This window comes from Solanum pennellii, chromosome 4, assembly GCF_001406875.1.
Source record: "Solanum pennellii chromosome 4, SPENNV200".
Classification (NCBI taxonomy): Eukaryota; Viridiplantae; Streptophyta; class Magnoliopsida; order Solanales; family Solanaceae; genus Solanum; species Solanum pennellii.
In genome coordinates, this window is record NC_028640.1 from 61,538,813 (window position 1) to 61,546,133 (window position 7,321).

Consider the following 7,321-nt stretch of genomic DNA (forward strand, 5'->3'; position numbering starts at 1 on the left):
CTTCTAACCACAAATTTTATACTACAGAAGTTCATTATTTCACTTAGTGCCTGAAGTCGGTGCCCTCTCGTCCGACGCCCATTAGAAAATTTTCTTCTCTTTTTACTATCGTTTTCCTTCCCTAAATTATTCTAAACTGCTAAATTTCTTTAACTTATTTCATTGTATGGACCAATTGGTAAGTGTATATGGACTTGGCCCATTAACCATCAACTATTAAAAATAAATTATTTAATAAATACCCACTAATTTAATAGATGTAATTATCAAATAGTTCAAAATTTTCAACCAACTTCACCAACCAATCATAAATGACTCGAAGCAACTATCGGGAGGGGTAAAAATAGTAATTTAATAAAAGTTTTTAAAAATGACCTTGCGGGTCATTATGTTCTTAAATAACCACTTGCTACTTATGGGTTTACAACCTTTAGGCAAATTATACAAGTCACAAGTGTGATTAGAAACTATAGAGTCTAACTCACTTTTAATAGCCTCTTTTCAAAATATAACTTCTATTGATCTCATTGCTTCATCACAAGTCTTAGGGTCTTTTCTATTAAATAGATAGACACTAATTCGTTATTTAAAATATTAACATCAAAATTTTCAGTTAAGAAGTAGTGATGAAATCAGGGCCAAAACTAGTCTCAGTTCTACGTCTTTTACTCCTTCTGAGTTCATTTTCATGCTCATTAAAAATAACATTAGAAGGCACAACATGAGAATTGTTTGACATAGATGCAGAAGCATTATTTTGCACATCACATGGCACATTATGTTTCAAAGGAAAAATATGCTCAAAAAACTCTGCATCTCTAGATTCACAAATAGAGACATAGATCTATATGCAACACTACTTTGAGCATAACCAATAAAGACAGTATCAAATGTCTTAGATCCAACATTCACTCGTTTAAATCAGATAGACCAACCTTAGCCAAACACCCCCACACTTTCAGAGATTTCAAGTTAGGAGCTTGCCCTTTCCACAACTCATATGAGGTCTTGTCTAACTTCTTATGCGAGACTCTATTAAGAATATAACATGCAGACAAGACTGCTTCTCTCCACATATTGTCAGATAGACCAGAGCTTAAAAGCATAGAATTCATCATTTTTTTAAGGGTTCTATTTTTTTATTCGGCTACACCATTTGGAATTATAGGGAATACTAACCTCATGTATAATATCATTTTTTTAATAAAAATCTTCTAGTGTTTTGGTATTGTATTCATCGCCCCTACAGATCTAAATCTCTTGATTTTCCTATCTAATTGATTTTTCACTTCTGCTTTGAATTTCAAAAATATGTTTTTGGCCTCATCTTTAGATTTAAGAAGATATATCGTAGTGTATCTAGAAAAGTCCTCAACAAAAGTAATGTAATACTTTTTTTCATCTTTGCTAAACACTATTATTGTAATCTGCTAAATCTGAATGTATTAGTTCAAGTAATTCAATGTTTCTACTAATAATAGATTTGAAAGGTTTCTTGTCATGCTTTGTTTCTACACACAATACATTTAGAAAACTTATCAGTTTTTATCATAGGAATTAATCCCATTTTTCTAAGTCTTTTTAGTAGAAGCAATGTTAACATGACCTAGTCTACCATGCACAAATTAATAGACTCAACAATATAAGCAGAATTTGAAATACTTGCATTATTGACAATCTCTTGAACAATGTTCAATACAAATAATCCTCCACTAAGATATCCCTTTCCAACAAAGTTTTCTCCAAGAGAAATAATTATTTTATCAGCTTCAAAAATAAGTTTAAGGCTCACTTTGTTGAGAAGTTCTTCGAAAACTATGTTTTTACGGAGGGAGGGAACATACAAAACATTGTTCAAGGATAATGTCTTTTCAAAAGTTAAATTAAGTAAAACTTTTCCTTTACCCATAACTCTAGCAATAGTAGAGTTACCCATGTAAACACACTCTTCATCATTGGACTCCTCAAAGTCATGAAATAAATTTTTATTGGCACAGAAATGTCTTGAGGCGCCTGTGTCTAGCACCAATCAATTTTGTTTGCGACTAGATTTGCCTCAATGACTACAACAATAATCACTTCATTATCCTCAGCAAGATTAACTTGGTCACCACTTTGTCGTTCCTACTTTGAGTCCTTCCCTTTTCTTTGATAGCACCTGGCAGCCCTGTGACCAACTTTCCACAAACAAAACAATGGCCTTAAATTTTTGAATTTGACTCCCCGACTTGTTGAATTGACTTTGTTCTTCATATGTTCCTTTTTCGAGACTTTCTTCTGTTTACCTTTGAACTTGTCTTTCTCAACAGTACCAGAAAATTCAACAAGATTAGCTTTAGAAGAATTAAGAGAAAGTTCTTCCATCTTATCTTTGAGACGATTTGCCTCTTCAATCTTCATGTGACTAATAAGTTTTTGGAGAGTTTAAATTCTTTTTCTTATGTTTTGATTGATTTCTATAATCACTCCAAGATGGTGGGAATTTTTCAAGCAGAACATTAGCTTGAAATATCTCACACATTTTCATGTCCTCATTGAGAACATTTGCAGTCAAGTTCTCATATTCATGAACTTTTTCCATTATTACATCAACCATTTGAAATTTAATTCATTGACCGACAACATATTTTTTTCCAGCATCATCAGCGTCATATTTCTTTTTCAAACTATCCCATATTTCTTTGGCAGATTTATAGGTTAAAAATAAATCAAATAAAGAATTAGTAATATGATTTAGCAAATGTCCTCTATCAATTTTGTTATCCTTTTCAAACTTCTTTTTAACAACATCATTTACAGTTATAACATTGCTAGAATCAGTAATAGTGTTAGATACGTTCATAGAAAGTTCTTTAAATAAAACATAATCAACTTCTAATTGTTCAAAGAAAAAATTAAAAGTTTCTGTGACCATCGTTTAAAATTATTTCCATCCAAAGGCTCAAGTTTTGACAAATCATTAAAAGTTTTATTCAAAGAAATAGTCATTTATCAATATTGTATGTTAGGAAAAGTTTTGTTCAAAAAAATAGTCATTTATCAATATTATATGTTAGGAAATCGCTTTCAAATGATTGAAAAAATACTACAATGATATTAAATTGAAATTATAAATAACTTATTACAAACATTGTGTCTTTGCATGTTAGAGAATGAAAAAAAAATGGAACACTATATTATTTTTTCTGCTTCTATAAGAAATGTTATTTTCTTTATTTTTTTTAGAACTTAATTCTCATAAAAAATGTATTTCAAAAGAAATTTGATCAAATCAAACATGAAATTTAAAATATTTTCTTTTCGTTGGTAGCAAACCTACATAACGTGCGATCTTTTCATGAAAAAAATCCTTTTTGCTTCCTACTTCCTAAACATATATCTACACAAATATATAGAATATCTTCTATTATATATCTCTTTTTTGTTTCAAAGATTACTCTCGATGCAGTTAATTCAATTATTGGTCCTCATCATTAAACATCATATTGTTTAACATTATTATTTTTTGTCTACTTCTAATGACGATAGAAGAAAATGTCCATTTCAATTTATTTACAAGTAAAAATAAAACATCCTTTTTGACATAAAGTAAATAAAAATAAATTTATAAAAGACTAGAAAATTATTTTTTCCCAATAAACAAATTACATATACGTTTGTTTAATTATATTTGTTTCAATAGTATTGTTCATTCATTCAACGTGAAGAGAGAGTTGACTTCTTAAACCTTTAATATCCTTCTCTTTAGCCATAAGCAAAATATAGTATAATTAACTAAACACGTCTATTTATTCTTTTCATGCATTTATTTATTTTTAATAATTAGAAATATTATTTTATTTTTGACTGTCATGAGGTGGAGGTGCTGTTTTTTTTAATATAAAAGTTTATTATAATAATAATAACGTTATGTTCACTTGAAAATAAAAAGATCAATTAAACATTTGGCGAAAGATTATTATAAATGACGTAATTGTAATTTACTTACCATCTGATTCTACGTAGTGAGATTTTTTTAAATAAAAATTCGAGTGTTTGTTTATTTCTCTTATTAATATTATTTTTATATTTTTTATTATTTTATTATCTCATTCACTTTGGATGTCACATTATTTGTTGTTGTTATAAATTCATGGACTTTTCACAAAAAAAATAACCAAAATAGTCCTCATAAGAGTAATGCTTTGTTTTGGTCCTTAATATATTTCACTTGATTGATATGATCCGATGACAAAAAGTGTTCATTTTAGTCTTTTACCCTAATCTTAACGAATTTAATTTTTAAAAAAGTGCTAAATTTTACTATAGACCCTACATAACTAACAAAATTTAGCCTTTTTTATTAGCTCTAAAGAAAAAACTTCATAAAATTTAACAAAATTTACTCTTTTTTCTTTTCTATAATGTTATTCTAATGACGTAATATCCATTTTTATTCTAAGCAAGAGGAATTTTAATTTTTTTTAATATCTATTTTTATTTTAAGCAAGAGAAATTATAATTTTTTTTAGAGAAATTAAAGAAAATTATGTTAGATTTTATGTTGTCTTTTTTTTTAGCAAAACAAAAAATGCAGTAACGATAAAAAATTTTGTTAGCCATGTAAGTCTATAATAAAATTTAATATACTTTTTAAAAATAGATAAATTTGTTAGGTTTAAGATAAAAGACAAAAATGAATATTTTTTCTCTTATATTAATAAAGATTAAAAATGAAATACATTAAGAATCAAAATAAAAACATTACATATATATTAAAGACTATCTTAGTTATTTTCTCAACTTTTCACCATTATAATTATTTTATATACTTATTTTTTGATATGCTTTAATTTATTAAATTGAGTGTCTTAGGAGAACATTCCCATTACCTTTTCCTCAATGTATATGAATTATTATAAAGTTTATGCATATACTACCTCTAGTAAACTTCACTCTAGCTAAGACATTTTTAATTATAAAATATTGTTACTTTTATCTGGTCAACATATATACTATGTATCAAAATGATAAAAAAATACTATCATCATAACAATAGTTGACCTGCATAGTGATCCATATTAATTTGGTCATTACTACAAACAGACCATACATAGTGCAGGGGCAATATATATATAATCATACTATAAAATGCTGCATTAAAATATTTCATAAATTTTTTATGTTAATTGCTAAATGAAATTAAGCAAATACCTCATAAAAATAAATTAATTATAAATATATATCTTTTTACATTCATATTGTATTAAATAGTTATATTATATATCCCTTAACTAATATAATTTTGCTTAACTGAGAGTGTGATATTAAATTAATGTAACATATAATATTAATATTATTAAGACTGATAATTTTATTTTATTGACGTTTCTGCATATGCATATATAGCCGTCTAGCTATTATTTTTAATATTTCTTGTTATCTATTATTCATGTGTTTTTTCTTTGAATGTTGTCTTTTGCAATTGGTTTTAGGGAAAATGGTACAAAAAGAATATTAATGTACTATACATAAGTAAATTGGTCTATTTCTTTTGTAATTTTTTTTTATGTAGTAATATGTAATTGAAGATACGATATTTAAGTCTGATTCAATTCTAAAGTTAGTTCGTGTTATATAAGTAGATTATTCGTGTATTTTTGGATCATTGTGAGACTCTAACTCACTCTAATATAATGTTATGATCGTTGTGAAGATTAAAAGTCTAATTTTTATTGACTCCTCGACCCCAAAGTTCTAATCCAAGGCAACAAAATCATAATTAAAGAGTTTTACCTTTTCTTCTTGGAGAAACTAGGGACGTAGAATTCACTAATTTTAAGTTAAAGTTTGCAATAAAGGCAACGATAAATATAAGATGGTTTGTTACAAATAAAAGTGTTAATAAACCATAAGTGAACTTTTATTGATTCCTAACTTTAGGATTTTCAAATAAAACAAAATTTTTAAATTTTATTTTCATAGACAAACGGCCAATTAAATTTTTTTAATGACAATAATTATACTATCAAAGTCAATTTTAAAATTTTAAATTTTTCTTTAACATTAACATGATGAACCTCACTTTTTTTTTTAATTATTTGAAAGAAGGTAGACCATTTCTCTAAAAAAGCAAAGTAGGGAAACGGTAACTCTTTAATAAAGTACTTGGGACACAAATGTTGACATTTTAACTAATGCTCAGAAATTATTTTTATATTTTGAAAGCCATACTATATAGTCTATATTATATATATTTTGCTTTTTTCCTCAAAGTTTGGAGAAACAAATATCAAAATAGGAAAAGCAAAGATAAAGGGATTGGCTAACCGAGTATGTACCTTCCTTAATTAGATGACTTGGATTTGAGTTTTAAATATGAAAAATATTTGACAGAAAGCAGTATCCTAAACAAGTTCTTAGAGAATTTGAATTAATCAAATTTTAATACGAATATCGAATATTAGATCAAAAAGAAAGAAGAAATATGTATGCTCTTTTTTTCTTTTCTTTGTCTTTTGGGGTGGAGGTAATTTTCGATACTTATGCATAAATCATTATATTATTAAATAACAAGTTTTCCATTTTTATTTTATTTATAAAATACTCGTGTGTCTGAAAGTCTTTGATGACTCTATAAATTAAGATTTTATCATGATTGCAATTTTAGAGCGATGCGAAAGCAAAAGTTTATAAGTATATGATATCATTTTTATAGTTGAATAATCATTAAAGAAAATTGTCTTTATATTTGGTGGTGGTATTTTCAATGCTTCCTATTTTATTGACGACAATTTATGTTTTTATTAGGCGTAATATACATATAAACATCTTAATTTGACCTCATGAATTCTGACAACTAAATACTCAAACTTTAAAGATATATATCTAGACACCTCGATTCGTCTTTATCATGTCAGTTGAACACTTTAATTTATATAAAATGATTCTCTAAACACCTTTAAAAGTTTATATATTATGTTAATATCAATTACTCACGAAATACTATAAAAATAAATTGAAATCTCTCTATTTATTTTTCTTTAAAATTAAAATATTTAGTTACTAGGTCAAGGGCCGAACATGAAATTCCTTTGTAAACATAAAATAAATAAAAGAAGAAACATATGATCCAAAAAAGAACATCAATTGCATTGAGAAAAGGACATGAAATTGTATCAATTTAATAGTGCAACCTTATAAAATGACAGCATCTTTTTTTGTAGTTATCATAAATCAAATAATTAAGATGTTGCCAACCATGACCAAAAAATAAAATAAAAATGGGCATCATCTCATTGTCTTTCATGTTCCTATTTTTAACTATGATAATGACTTCATT